This window comes from Lathyrus oleraceus, chromosome 1 (assembly GCF_024323335.1).
Source record: "Lathyrus oleraceus cultivar Zhongwan6 chromosome 1, CAAS_Psat_ZW6_1.0, whole genome shotgun sequence".
Lineage (NCBI taxonomy): Eukaryota > Viridiplantae > Streptophyta > Magnoliopsida > Fabales > Fabaceae > Lathyrus > Lathyrus oleraceus.
The window spans coordinates 49,109,394-49,125,197 of NC_066579.1; the positions used below are offsets into that span (position 1 = coordinate 49,109,394).

Here is a 15,804-nt window from a genome sequence, read left to right on the forward strand (position 1 = left end):
AAGCATTCAAGTCATAAAATAAACCAATTGTAAAAACAAATTTCAAACCATTTCAATTCATTTCACATCATTCTAAACCATCACATTTGATTCTACATAAAAAAAAAGAGGTACAAGTCTTGACAACTTTTGACCAATTGTTGACTTTGGTCAACAGTTGACTTTTTGGTCAACATTGACCAAAGTCACCCAAAACCCAAAAGCCCTAATTTTCACCACAATCATCAATCATTTGTCCATTTACAAGAAAAATGCAAATAAAATTGAATTTTAACCAATTGTTGACTTTGGTCAACAGTTGACTTTTTGGTCAACTTTGACCAAAGTCAACCCTATGCCATTGGTCATCCCTAATCACTAAATGACTAGTCCTAACTCTCATGACATTATCCATGTCCCTGTCATCTTTGGTTTAACCACTTGTGCTTGGCTTCTTCACTTTAATGTCAACATGGTCACACCTTGAACCTTTGGAATCTTGCTTTGCCAATTAACTTCCATCATGCTGCATTTGCCCTGCTACTGTAGTGATCCATCAAGTCATAAAAATCCTGCATCAACATGAGCCTACCACCAAACAGCAACAACACACATAAACCTACCAAGTAATGCACCATAACCAAATGCATGAGAATCACAAATTGACCTGCCACAATGAGGCTGCAATCATCAGCAAGCCAGAGTCCAAACACAACAAGTACATGGCAAGGCAATGGTAGTTCAGCAACAATGTTTCAAAATCTGCAATGCAAAAAGACCTCCAATATTACAAGTCTATATCCCTGCAATAAATAAAAAAAAACACACAATTATTCAAAAAAGAACCGCTTCCAAGACGAATGAATTGGCTGGTGATGAAACCACTACTTCTGTTTGTTTTGGCTCAGGGTCTTATTGCAGAAGGTGTCAAGGTTGTTGCAGCTGGTGCAAACCCTGTGCTTATCGCACGTGGAATTGAGAAGACAACAAAAGCTCTTGTAGCTGAACTTAAACTGATGTCAAAAGAGGTTGAAGATAGTGAATTGGCTGATGTGGCAACAGTCAGTGCTAGGAACAATCATGAAGTAGGAAATATGATAGCCGAAGCATTGAGCAAGGTTGGTAGAAAGGGTGTTGTGACACTTGAGGAGGGAAAGAGTGCTGAAAACAGTCTATATGTTGTTGAGGGGATGCAATCCGATAAAGGATATTTTTTCCCCCTACTTTGTTACTGACAGTGAAAAAATGACCGTTGAATTTGAAAACTGCAAGTTACTGTTTGTTGACAAAAAGATAACCAATGCAAGGGATCTTATTAAACATACTCGAGGATGCAATTAGAAATGGATTCCCTATTTTGATCATGGCAGAGGATATTGAGCAAGAGGCTTTAGCAACTCTTGTTGTGAATAAACTTAGAGGATCACTGAAGATTGCAGCACTTAAGGCTCCTGGATTTGGAGAACGCAAGAGCCAGTACCTTGATGATATTGCCAATTTGACCGGGGGTACTGTTATCAGAGAGGAGGTTGGCCTTACCTTAGACAAAGCTGGGAATGAGGTTCTGGGCACTGCTGCCAAGGTTGTTCTAACCAAAGATACAACCACAATTGCTGGTGATGGAAGTACCCAGGAAGCCGTTACCAAGAGAGTTTCACAAATTAAGAACCAAATTGAGGCTGCAGAACAAGATTATGAAAAGGAGAAGCTAAGTGAAAGGATTGCAAAACTGTCTGGTGGCGTGGCTGTCATACAGGTTGGTGCACAAACTGAGACAGAACTCAAGGAAAAGAAATTGAGAGTTGAAGACGCTCTTAATGCTACAAAGGCAGCTGTTGAAGAGGGTATTGTAGTTGGTGGTGGGTGCACTTTGCTCAGACTTTCCTCCAAGGTGGATGCAACCAAGAGCTACTCTGCAGGGAACCACCGAACCTGCGGAAACAGAACGAGTTTAAGGAAATGCATTAATTTTCCGGTTTACTGATGGAATTCGCCCATGATGGAATAGGCATCAAACCAGAGCAGCAATCAAGACCGAAACTGTTTTCGGAAGCTTACCATTTATTATGACGTGAGCTGCCTCAAACCAGTACACAATTGAGCGTTGTAGTCGGCACCGATCCTGCAACATTGCCAACAATTTGCATCAGTTAACACTGCTACATCATAATCAATGGAAAATCGTGATACACCAAAACACAAAGTAAACCGGTAAACTTTTCCAGGACAGCAAACTATGCCATGCGTATTGAAGTCGACGGTGCTTCCTGCAGTTACCTTTCTTCCTCAAATTGCTTCACATAACACTTCCTAAGATTCCACACTACAACCATTGCATTATTTTGTCTTAAGAATTGCTGCAGCAATATGAACAACCCAAAACAGGCTCCGTTGTGGTTATTATAAATAAGCCACTGCTTTCATACTGAAATTTGCATAAATCTGGAAGGTAATCTAATTGATCCTGAAGAAGTTCAGTATTGTCTAAGGGATTCTCAAGATCATATGGTAATCCAACCTAACTTTTGAACCTTGTTAGACGTAGGCTGTTGGCTTCTATATGTGAAGGCTTTCAAGTGCAAGCTTTCATGCATCTATGAACCAATTCACTTGTTACCAAAATACAACAATCCAACTCCATGGTTATAGACCAAAATGCTCATGGGAACATGGTAACCTGCGGTAAAAAACACAAACTCATTAGTCAAAACTGTAGAAATTACCAAATATCCCAAATTGGCATTAGGACAAAAACAGAGGGAGAAAGCATGGGTTCATATTTACCTTTTCGAATCTAGCACAAAGAGGACCACTCCAATTTCTGAGCATCCAAATTGCTTTGCAGATTTACTCCTTTTGAACAGCACAGACCAAATCCCAAACCCTAATTTACAGAGGATAAATAGAGAGCAAATCAGTAAGAGGGGTGAGAGGCAAGCAACAGAAAGAGGAGGAGGCGACCACCAAAAGAAAACCTAATACGATAAAGGGGACGAACCTGTTTGCAAAAAACGGCGGGGAACTTTGAAACCTAACAAAGAGAGCTCATTGCAAGCTAGCTGCCACCGCCGAATCACATCTAAAGGTGAGCACCATTTTGTCTTCCCTCTGAATCTCTTTACTGTTGCGTCTTTGGGTTTGAGGTTGTGAGAAGTGAGAGAGACTGAGGAAGGCGAGTTCGTTGAAAATGATGACCGAAGTGAGGAACGATTGAGGGACGGAGAGAGTAAAGGTTGGGGACGAGTGATTTTGAGTGAGCGGGCGTGAAGGAGAGACGCGATGAGAGTTTGAGAGAGAAAGAAGTCTGTCTTCTCGAGGAAGACAAACGAAACCTGGATTTCGTACCCTCCCCCAAATCATTTCCTTTTTTTATTTTTTTTATTTATTTATTTTTATTTCATTTTTAAATAAAACAGGTTCTCGGAAATATTAAGGTTTTTAGAATTCTTAGGTTTAGTTAATAATTATTTTCATATTTTTAACTTACCCCCCATTAAAAAAGAAACCAACAGACCTTCATTTTTGTTTGTTTTATGTTCCTTTTTTTTGTTTTTTTTCCAATCTAGTCTGGTTTATATGTTTAAGTTGTTATCTAGATGACAACTGATGATGAGTGGTCTGGTGGAGAAGGGTAGTATCTTATTCTTGAGTGCGGTGGGTTCAATACTCATGAGTGGCATTTTTTTTGCATTTTTTATTCTTTTAGTATTTTGTTAATATCTTTTTTTGTTATGTTTATGCTTCATTATTTTTCATAGTTTCATTATCATAGATAGGGGTGTTCGCGGTGCGGTTTGGGCGATTTTGACCATAAAAATCATCCGAACCGCAAGAGAAAAAAGCATGCGGTTCGGTTTGGTTCGGTTGGCTTTTAGAAATAAAACCAAACCAAACCAAACCAAATCAATGCGGTTTGGATTGGTTCGGTTTTTTACAATATTTTTATTTAGCCATACATACACCTATAGAGAACAACGTAACTTTGTGTTTAGCCATTCATACATTAGTAAATAACATCAAAACTCATCATATTTAGAGAAAAACTTCTCATTAAATATACAAAAAAATTAGATTAGAAAAAAGTTGAATAAATAATATATATAAAATAGTAGCATAAAATAATATCAAAAATATTATAATAAAACATAAAAAACATATGAGAAGAGAGATTAAAGAAGATGAAAAAAAATCATAAGAGATGCGAGATTGAGAAAAAATGTGCGATAAAAATGTAATTAGAAGATAAAACAATAATATAAAATATGAAAAAGAAAGAACATAAGAGAGGACATATTCGAGTAGAAAAGGTGAAATGTACATGGCAAAGAAGACGAAAAGAATGTGCAGTACTACTAGGAAATATTTAAGAAGATTGAAATTGAAACCCTAAGTGTGAGTAAGAGAAAATCGTTTGTAATGGTAAGGTTAAGACGTACTAGGTTTGAGTTTTGGATTGGATGTGGGATAAGTGAAGTTTAGATGGTAACATAATGCGGTTTGGTTTGGTTTAGTTCGGTTTGCAAAATACAAACCGCAAACCAAACCAAACCGTGCGGTTTTGTTAAAAAATGACCCAAATGCATCCAAACCAAATGCGGTTTTTTGCGGTTTCGATTTGGTTTGGTTTGGTTTGCGGTTTTCTATTGGGTTGGTTTGGTTTTGAACACCCCTAATCATAGATTTGTTGTCTATTAAGTTCATCATGCATGCAAAACCATTTTTAAACTTATAAAAAATCATACTTTTCTCGATTTAATATCGAGCCCTTTTTTCACACCCTCGTAAGTCGATTGCTTTTTAAGCATCGCCATCAACCTCACATAGCTTACTCTTGGGCTTTCTTACAATGAGCCGGTTCCTTTGCACTTACACTCATACATTGTTTAATGCTTTATTATTTCATTATTCGATTATTTGATTCGATTATATACTTGTTTATATCTTAACTGTTTGATTAACTGTGGCCTATTTGTATGGTGTATGAGGCATATACTTATATTGTTTTGATTGCCATGACAACCCCCATTCATAACAAATGTATCCCTCTCCCATGAAATGTATAATATTCTTTCATTCTTTATTCATCTGTTAATACAAGAATTAAAATGAACATTCGATAACCATTTCAAAACAAGATCAAAACCTCGATCCAACGTCGAGTAATCATTTTTCAAAACCTAACAGAACCAGCACGTATTCATCCACCCTTTTGTAAGTCGATTGCTTTATGCATCGCCATCAACCTTGTAAGTCGACTGCTTTATGCATCGCCATCAACCTTGTAAGTCGATTGCTTCATGCATCGCCATCTACCTTTATCCCTAACACTTCTCCTTGCTCCATTCGTCGATTCTTGTTCCGATTAGGTAGCGCCCATTAGATAGAACCCTTTGCATGATAACATAGGTAGGATTCCCTTATTTCTTTTGTATGATAACATAGGTAGAATTCCCATATTCTTTGCATGCTAACATTAGGTAGATATTCCCATTTGTAAATCCTAACACTTAAGTACATATTGCATGACAACTCTAGGGCAGAGCTTCCCCCACTTTTAGACCTTTCCGAGCGTCTCCGATCTTGTGGCATATAGCCCGTTCTATTGCAAAGAGGTAACTGCCTAAGACTCGATTTAGCGAGCTGCGACACCTACTGCTAGGACGTGGACACATTGCCCACTCTCCTTTGACACAACTGGTGTCTTCCTTTGTAAGTCCATGTTCAGATGGCAACCCCTATGTAGGGGAACTACATCGCCCTGATCCTTGTTCCAGACGAGGTATGTAGGCAGGTGGTCGTGCGAGACCACTCCGGGCACCTTTCTTTTTTCTTTTTGTGTGTGCTTGACAGTTATAGGCTCGAGTTCCCGACTCCCTATTAACTTGTTTGGTTGTTGTGTGCTTGGAAGCTGATGTAAGTCCATCGAGTGGCATTCGGGTTCCAGTGTGCGTGTGTTTGGTTCGGATGCTGATGTAAGTCCAGTGATTGGCATTCGGGCTCCACGTTTGCCTTTTTGCGTGTGTTTTGGTTCGGATGCTGATGTAAGTCCAGTGATTGGCATTCAGGCTCCATGTTTGCCTGCTTTTGTGTTTTGTTTGTTTGGCGTGCGTGAGCCGAACTACGGCAACTCTGATTCTCATGTTCAGATGAGATACGTAGGCACAAGATGCGATGTCTTGCCGAGTTTGACTAACGACTAACAACTAATCCTTGTTTTCTTTCGCCCTTGTTGCGATCCTTTCTCTCGCCCTCGTTGCGATCGAGACCTTCCCTTTCTCTTGCCCTAGTTGCAATCGAGACCCTTCGTTCCCGTAGTTAGTTTGAACTACGTTTTGCTCTGATTCTCATTCCCGATGAGATACGTAGGCATAAGACACGATGTCTTAGCGAGCACACTTATCCTTAACCCCTAGGTAGCCGAGCTACGAAGACTCTGATTCTCATATTCAGATGAGATACGTATGCAGTGGATGCGACATCCGTGCGAGTCATTTTCTTTGACCCTTTCTTTTAGTAAATAGTACATTAGATAAACGCACACCCTTTAGACAAGAAACAACAAGAGTGGATCCCGTAGAGTACTACGGATGCGTAGGGGTGCTAATACCTTCCCTTCGCATAATCGACTCCCGAACCCAAGATTTGGTTGCGAGACCTTGTCTTTTCCTTTCCTTTCTCCAGGTTTACTTCGAGCGTTTCCTTTCCCTCCTTTGGGATAAATAACGCACGGTGGCGACTCTTCTGTCATTTTCTTTCTCGCCGGTTGTTTTTTTCGCAGACCGTATTTTTTGGGTTGCGACATCTGCACCTAGCGCAAACTCCATAGGAAGGGAAGGAAGGAGCTTGGTCCAAAGAATTGTATTGCTTTGGAACCCTACACCTCTTGGATGAGGAAGAGAGCGCTTGAGTACCGCATGCCTTAAAACTATCCGAGACCTACACCTATGGTTATGGTTGGGCCTTCAGCCCTTCCTAACCAAGGAGTAGAGGAGTTGAGAGATGAAGACCGTTCGCGTGCTTGGGTTCGTGAGCGGGAAGAACTACTTCAGCAACTCAGAGATAAGGATGCTGTGATAGAATTTCTAGAGCATCAGGTTATTGATGAGCCTGATGATGTGGTTACTTCTCTTCTTCCTCAGTCATCCAGGTTTTGCAAGAGGAAGTATGATCGACTCGTCAAGAAGAAGGCTGATATGGAAGCAGCTTATGAGAGAGAGGTGAAAAGGCTTCGTGCAGCTTATCTTCCAGTCTCGAGAGCTTTGGACGATTGTTTCTAGGGATCCATAGGATGTTTATTCTCCTTTCCTCTTGTATTATATTTGGTTACCAAAACTGTACTTCTTCATTGGTGTAAAAATTTTCCAAATATTATTCCATATATGTCTTAAAAGATTAATATTTCCAAATATTTGCAAATAGATCTCTACAAAGTTCCTCTGATTAAAAACGAATCATATGCACAAACATTGCATGCATCATATGCATAAGCAGGTTTTGTTCAAGCTCAGTGGTCTAACTCTTTGCTCTTCATTTATTTTGAAGACAAGCTGACGCACCGGTATAACACCAGAGCGAATCTTCCATGACTAATGGAGCATCTAGAGCAAGAGAATCGGGAACTGAAGGATGAGATGGTTAGGCTGACTGCCATGATGGAGTCAGTGCTGGCTGCCTAGAGCCAATCGTCGCCAACTCCTGCAACTCCTCCCGCGAGGACGGTTATATCTAAGGTAGCTTCCTCAACTGTGCCTGCCGCAACAAATCATTTTGCGCCTACTATGCCAGCCAGGTTGCTATGAGGAATGCCTACCAATTTTGTGCCTGAGGGTTTTGCTCCAACTCTCGCTTCTCTACCGGCATCTAGCCCGGTCATTTCTGTGCCACCTCCCGTTGTGCATACTTTACCAATAGTTGAAGACACCATCTATAATTCTGAGTCGTTTGAGGGCCCAAATGTTTATGAGAAGATGGATGAGATGAAAGACCAATTCCTTAAGCTGCGCAAGGAACTGAAGACTTTGAGGGGTAAAGACCTCTTTGGTAAGAGTGCTGCTGAGTTGTGCCATGTGCCCAATGTTAAGATCCCTGTAAAATTCGAAGTGCCTGACTTTGAGAAGTATAAGGAAAACACATGCTTGCTCATCCATCTTGTGATGTATGCTTGCAAGATGTCAACCCAAACTGAAAATGATCAGCTTCTTATCCACTACTTCCAAGACAGTCTGTCCGGTGCTGCTCTCCGGTGGTACATGGGTCTGGAGAGGTCGAACATCCGCTCCTTCAACGATCTTGGTGAGGCCTTCATCAAGCAATATAAGTACAATATGGATATGGCTCCTTAGGGACCAACTGAAGGCAATGTCCCAGAAAGAGAAGGAGACTTTCAAAGAGTACGCCCAGAGGTGACGTGAGTTGGCTGCTCAGATAGTGTCACCCCTTGAAGAGAAAGAAATGACGAAGATCTTTTTGAAGACTTTAAGTTCTTTCTACTATGAAAGGATGATTGCCAGTGCTCCCTCGGACTTCACCGAAATGGTGAATATGGGAATGAGGCTAGAGGAAGGAGTCCATGAAGGACGTCTATCTAACGATGAAGGCTCTTCAGCAAAGAGATATGGGGGCTTTGCTAAGAAGAAGGAGGGAGAGGCACATGTTGTGTCCTCTCATCTCAATAGAAGACCCTCTGTGAAGAGGAAGAACGGGCGTCCTGCCGTTAGCCAACACCAATTGGCTCATATAGCACCTGCTTTTCGAGAAGTTCATCATCATCATCATCAACAACAACAATATCAACAACAACATCGTCAGCAACAACAGGCCTACCAGCCTCGAAACAACAATAACACCAGTACCAACTACGATAGGAAGAGGGTCACTTTTGATCCAATTCCAATGACATATGCTGAACTCTATCCGTCCTTGATTGATAGAAAAATGATTACTCCACGAGACCCTCCTGTTGTACCGACCAACCCTTAGTGGTGGTACAAGCCTGAATTACATTGTGTATATCATTTTGGTGCTCCCGGACATGATGTGGAGAATTGTTATCCCCTGAAGACCAAGGTGCAAGACCTTGTGAGAAGTGGGATTTTGTTTTTCGAGGAAGTAGGTCCTAATGTAAAGAAGAACCCATTGCCCGAGCAGGGGAAAGCTGCAGTTAACATGGTCTAGGGTTGCCCTGGCAAATATAAACTCCTGTATGTCAATGATATCAGGCAATCTTTGGTTGAGATGCACAAACTGTTGTGTGGATACAATCACTATGAGCATGACCATGACAGGTGCCAGGTGTGAACTGTCAATGAGGATGCCGTCAAGTTAGAAAGGGCATCCAAGAGATGCTGGATCAGGGTATGATCGAAATACTTCAGAATCGCAATGAGGATGAAGTTGATGTAATTTCTCCTGTATTCAGAATACCAGAGCCTTTTATCGTCAAATATGATGGCAGCAAAAAGAAAGTGTCGCCATCTCTTGTGAGTAAGCCAGCGGGCCCTGTCCCGTATTCATCAGATAAGGTTGTTCCCTATAGATATAACGCAGTTATGTTAGAAGATGGGAATGAGGTGCCATTTCCCTCCACCTCTGTTGTGAGTATCTCAGATGTTAGTGGTGTGTCCCATAGTGGTCGTGTTTTCTCGGCGCCGTCGAAACCGCATGAAGACATTTTGAAGAGAACTGTTGTGGTTAATCCTGCCGGCCCTGTGGGGACTTCTTCTTCTTCAAATCCGACACTTGTTATGAAGGGCGTTGACCCTGCTGTTGTTGATAAACCTGTTAAAACTACTGTCCTGGTTGGCCAGCATGGCATTTTGAAAGAGGACTGTGATGAGATGCTAAGGCTCATCAAAAGGAGCGAATATAATGTTGTTGATCAGATGCTACAAACTCCATTAAAGATATTTGTGCTATCTTTGTTGATGAATTCTGAGCCACACCGTAAAGCTTTGCAGAGGGTGTTGGACGTGGCATATGTGGATCACGATGTCACTATTGAACAATTTGATAGCATTGTTGCAAACATAATTGTTTGTAACGATTTGAGCTTCTGTGATGTTGATCTTCCCGAGGAGGGAAAAACCATAATTTGGCTCTACACATTTCCATGAATTGTAAGGATGATGCCTTGTCCAATGTGTTGGTGGACACAGGATCATCACTTAATGTGTTGCCAAAATCCACTCTGGCCAAACTTTCTTACCAGGGGCCTTCCATGAGGCAGAGTGAAGTGGTAGTTAAAGCTTTTGATGGATCGAGGAAAAATTTGATTGGTGAAGTAGAACTCCCTATCAAGACTGGACCTAGTGATTTCCAGATCACTTTCCAGGTCATGGATATCCATCCATCATACAGGTGTTTGCTTGGCAGACCATGGATTCACGAGGCAGGCGCCGTGACATCCGCCCTACACCAGAAGTTCAAATTCGTTAAGAATAAAAAGTTGGTGGTGATAGGGGGAGAGAAGGCTCTATTGGTTAGCCATTTATCTTCCTTTTCCTACATTGATGCTGAGGATGAGGTTGGGACTCTGTTCCAAGCCTTATCTATTGATGAGCCTTCAAGGAAAGGACCTTCTTCATTTGCTTCCTACAATGATGCTAAGTTGGCCATTGAGCATGGCGCAACTACTGGTTTGGGACAAATGATCAAGCTGGATAATAATAAATCCCGAGCTGGCATAGGGTACTCTTCAGGTATTTCCAATGAGCGTGGGTTGTTCCAGAGTGGTGGTTTCATCCACGCTATTGAAGATCAAGAAGCTGCTGCCATAGTTGAAGATGATGAAGAGGAAAATCTGGGCAACTTCGTCATACCTGGTGGAATCTGCAATAATTGGGTCGCTGTTGATGTTCCAACAGTTATCCACAAGTCCACGTAATATGTTCATTTTGTTTAAAAAAACCCTTCTCCCATGCCAAAGGGAGAAGTGATGACATTGTTGGAACATTTTGATATATACAATGATATTCATTCAAAAATTACATGTTAAATGTTTATTTTTCCAAATTATTTTCCCTTTTTGCTTTTTGCATGAAATTGGTGATCACCATAAAACCCTAAAAAAAAGAGAATAAAATCAATCTTTTCATCTGCATAATGATTTGCCTTGTTTGAATTCTGAAATCTCTTTTATACTCAAAATCATTATACAGGTTGATCAAACCCATTGAACATAATGATCTAACACCATCTCCCAACTTTGAGTTCCCTGCATTTGAGGCCGAAGAAGATGATGTTGAAGAGATTCCTGATGAGATTACCCGTCTGCTTGAGCACGAGGAGAAGATCATTCAGCCGCATCCTGAGAATCTGGAAACAGTCAACTTGGGGTCTGAAGATTGTGTTCGTGAAATGAAGATTGGGGCACTCCTTGAAGAATCTGTGAAGAAGGGGTTGATTGAGTTGCTACGAGAATATGTCGACGTCTTTGCCTGGTCGTATGAAGACATGCCTGGTCTGGATACGGATATTATGCAACATTTCCTGCCTTTGAAGCCTGAGTGTGTGCCTGTGAAGCAGAAACTCAGAAAAACTCATCCTGATATGGCAATGAAGATTAAAGAAGTTTAGAAGCAAATTGATGTGGGGTTTCTAGTGACTTCTACATATCCTCAATGGGTGGCCAATATTGTGCATGTGCGTAAGAAAGATGGAAAAGTCCGAATGTGTGTGGACTATCGAGACTTGAATAAATCTAGTCCAAAAGATGATTTTCCTCTACCACACATTTATATGTTGGTAGGCAATACAACTAAATTCAATGTCTTCTCATTTATGGACGGATTTTCCGGTTATAATCGGATTAAAATGGCACCCGAGGATATGGAGAAGACAACATTCATCACACCTTGGGGAACATTCTGTTATCGAGTGATGCCCTTCGGTTTGAAGAATGCCAGAGCCACGTATCAACGAGCTATGACTACCTTGTTTCATGATATGATGCACAAGGAGATCGAGGTATATGTTGATGATATGATTGCAAAGTCGAGAACGGAAGTTGAACATGTAGAACACTTGTTGAAGCTTTTCCAGCGTTTGAGGAAGTACAAACTCTGCCTGAATCCGAACAAGTGTACATTTGGAGTGCGTTCCGGCAAGTTATTGGGATTTATTGTCAGTGAAAGAGGTATTGAAGTTGATCCTGCCAAGGTCAAAGCAATACAAGAAATGCCTGCACCCAAAACTGAGAAGCAAGTCCAACATTTTCTTGGCCGCTTGAATTATATTTCCAGATTTATATCCCGCATGACTGCCACATGTGCGCCTATATTCAAGCTCCTCCGGAAAGATCAACGTCATGATTGGACCGAGGATTGCCAGAAAGATTTTGACAGTATCAAAGAGTATTTGTCTGAGCCTCTGATTCTGTCTCCGCCTGTTGAAGGGAGACCATTGATCATGTATTTGATAGTGCTTGATGACTCCATGGGTTGTGTATTGGGTCAGCAAGATGAATTAGGGAAGAATGAGTATGCAATATACTACTTAAGTAAGAAGTTTACTGATTGTGAGTCTCGGTACTCAATGCTTGAGAAGACATGTTGTGCTTTTGCTTGGGCTGCTAAGCGCTTACGCCAGTATATGTTGAATCATACGACTTGGTTGATATCCAAAATGGATCCAATCAAGTATATCTTTGAGAAGCCTGCTTTAACTAGGAGGATTGCCCGTTGGCAGATGTTGTTGTCTGAGTATGACATTGAGTATCGAGCTCAAAAAGCTATTAAAGGTGGTATCTTGGATGATCACTTGACACATCAACCAATTGAGGATTATCAGTCTGTTCAGTACGACTTCCCTGATGAGGAGATTCTGTATTTAAAGATGAAGGATTGCAATGAGGCTACGCTCGATGAAGGGCCAGAGCCTGGTTCCCGATGGGTTATGGTGTTCGATGGCGCTGTTAATCAGTATGGAAATGGTATTGGGGCAGTGATTATTACTCCTCAAGGCACACATTTTCCTTTTACAACAACGCTAACTTTAAAATGCCTGAACAATATGGCAGAATATGAGGCCTGTATTATGGGTTTGGAAGAATGTATTGATCTTAGGATAAAACATCTTGATGTTTATGGTGATTCTGCCCTTGTTGTTAATCAGATTAAGGGTGAATGGGAGACGAATCAACCTGGCCTCATCCCATATAGAGATTATGCGAGGAGGATTTCAACTTTCTTTATTGAGGTTGACTTCCATCTTATTCCTCGAGATGAGAATCTGATGGCGGATGCTCTTGCTACGCTTGCTTCAATGATTGTGGTAAAATATTGAAATGAAGTTCCCAATATTATTGTGATGCGCTTGAATAGACTAGTTCACGTGTTTGCAGTTGAAGAAGTGAAAGATGATAAGCCATGGTATTTTGATATCAAGTGCTTTCTCCAAAGTCAGACTTACCTGCCTGGGGCATCTGTTAAAGACAAGAAGACTTTGAGAAGATTATCTGGCAGTTTCTACCTCAATGGTGATGTGCTTTATAAGAGGAATTTTGACATGGTTCTGCTCAGATGCGTGGATAGACACGAAGCAGACCTGTTGATGATTGAGGTCCTTGAGGGTTCATTTGGTACTCATTCCAATGGACATGCCATGGCAAAGAAGATGTTGAGAGCAGGCTACTATTGGCTGACAATGGAGTCTGACTGCTGCAAATATGTGAAGAAATGCCACAAGTGTCAGATTTATGCGGATAAGATTCATATTCCCCCGACACTTCTGAATGTTATTTCATCACCATGGCCTTTCTCCATGTGGGGAATTGACATGATTGGCATGATACAGCCAAAGGCGTCAAACAATCACCATTTTATTCTCGTAGCTATTGGTTACTTCACCAAATGGGTTGAAGCAGCATCATATGCAAATGTGACCAGGCAGGTAGTCGTGACGTTTATCAAGAATCAACTCATATGCCGTTATGGTGTGCAAGACAAGATCATTACTAATAATGGATCTAACTTAAACAACAAGATGATGAAAGAGCTGAGTAGCGAGTTCAAGATTGCACATCATAATTCTTCTCCCTATAGACCCAAGATGAATGGGGCTATTGAAGCTGCTAACAAGAATATTAAGAATATTATCCAAAAGATGGTTGTTACGTACAAAGATTGGCATGAGATGCTGCCATTTGCTTTGCATGGTTATCATACATATGTCCGCACTTCAACAAGGGCAACCCCTTTCTCTCTTGTATATGGCATGGAGTTTGTGCTCCCCGTGGAGGTTGAGATCCCATCAATGAGAGTCTTGATGGAAGCCAAGTTGACTTAGGCTGAATGGATTCAGAGTCGTTATGACCAGTTGAACCTGATGGAAGAGAAGAGATTAACTGCCATGTGCCATTGTCAGTTATATCAATAAACGATGAAGAAAGCCTTTGATAAGAAGGTCAAGCCTCGTGTGTTCCGAGAAGGTGACCTCGTGCTTAAGAAAGTTTTGTCTTTCGCGCCCGATTCCAGGGGCAAGTGGACTCCAAACTATGAAGGTTCATATGTTGTTAAGAGAGCCTTTTCAGGCGGTGCTTTGATACTTACAACTATGGATGGGGAGGATTTCACTCGTCCTGTGAATTCAGATGCAGTCAAGAAATACTTCGCCTAAAAATAAAAACAGAATAGCTCGCTAAGTTGAAAACCCGAAAGGGCGACTTAGGCAAAAATGAGCGTCTCGGTGGATTGAAAACCCGAAAGGGCGATCCAAACAAAAGTTAGAGACATAAAAAAATGAATATATATATATATATATATATATATATATATATATCGCTAGATTGAGTACCTCACTCTGGGGCAATCTAGGCAAAAATTAGGGATTTGGCAAGTAACTGCATCCTGACAAGACTTTGTTCTTCAGCTGTCTTCTGTCAAAGATTCTAACTCACTCATCGTCAACTGAAGCTTCAAATACATTGGATTCAGAGTTGGTGGAGAAATGGTCATTATGTTCAATGTAACATTTTTCCAATATATATCACCAATTTCAAATTTGTAAAGATCCATGGAGTCTCTCCATTTGCGGACTACCATTCCATCAAATAAATTTGAGCCTTTATCCAATTCTTTGCACTCTTATTCGTTTTTGTTTAACAAATGTTTGCATGTTTTAATTGATAAATATCATTGTTTTAAACCAATAAAGTTTTTATAAACTGTTTTTAAACAAAGTGAACATTCACAAAGACTAAAAAAGATAGTTGGAATGTCTTTAGTGCTCTCCCAAAGATAGTACGATCTCCAAAAGGGTAAGACATTTTGTTCATATTCTGGAATTCTTGTATCCTCTTCATCATCTTTCAGGTTGTCTCCCCAGCGAGCGCAGAGGAGAGTGATACATCCTCCACTCCCTAGAGAGTCTGGAGTTTTTTGGCCTCGATCTTTTAGAAATGTGTATACCTATATATCAGGCCCTAGCATTTGTGTTTTATCAATTATATGGTTGTCATCCCTTGTGTGGACTGACCTAAAATCCCTTATAGATTGATAAAAGTTGATATGCTATCTATTCATGAGGAAGTTTGTCTTTCCCAAGTAAGCGGAAATTCCCAGCATGAATAGAAGTCCTCGACAGAGTGAGCATGAATTCCCTACAAAGTTATCTTTCAGATATCTCCTCAACAGTAGTTGCCTAGAGCAGTTGGTGAAGGGTTTGTATCCCTTATTCATCCCTAGCATAACACATGTCGGTGTAGGATTCACTTCCGATTCCCTCAGCCAGGACAGTCCCTCCGGAGTTACTTGTAGTTTCTCCCCAACAGGTTTGCCTACAACTCATCCCTAGTAGGGTCACTTACAACAGACTATCCCCGGTATGGTC

General features: G+C 40.9%; 1 pseudogene; it reads left to right on the plus strand.

The window, feature by feature from the left end:
- Positions 1–712: 712 nt before the first annotated feature.
- LOC127090897 (ruBisCO large subunit-binding protein subunit beta, chloroplastic-like) lies at positions 713–1,999 on the plus strand (annotated as a pseudogene).
- Positions 2,000–15,804: the final 13,805 nt, after the last annotated feature.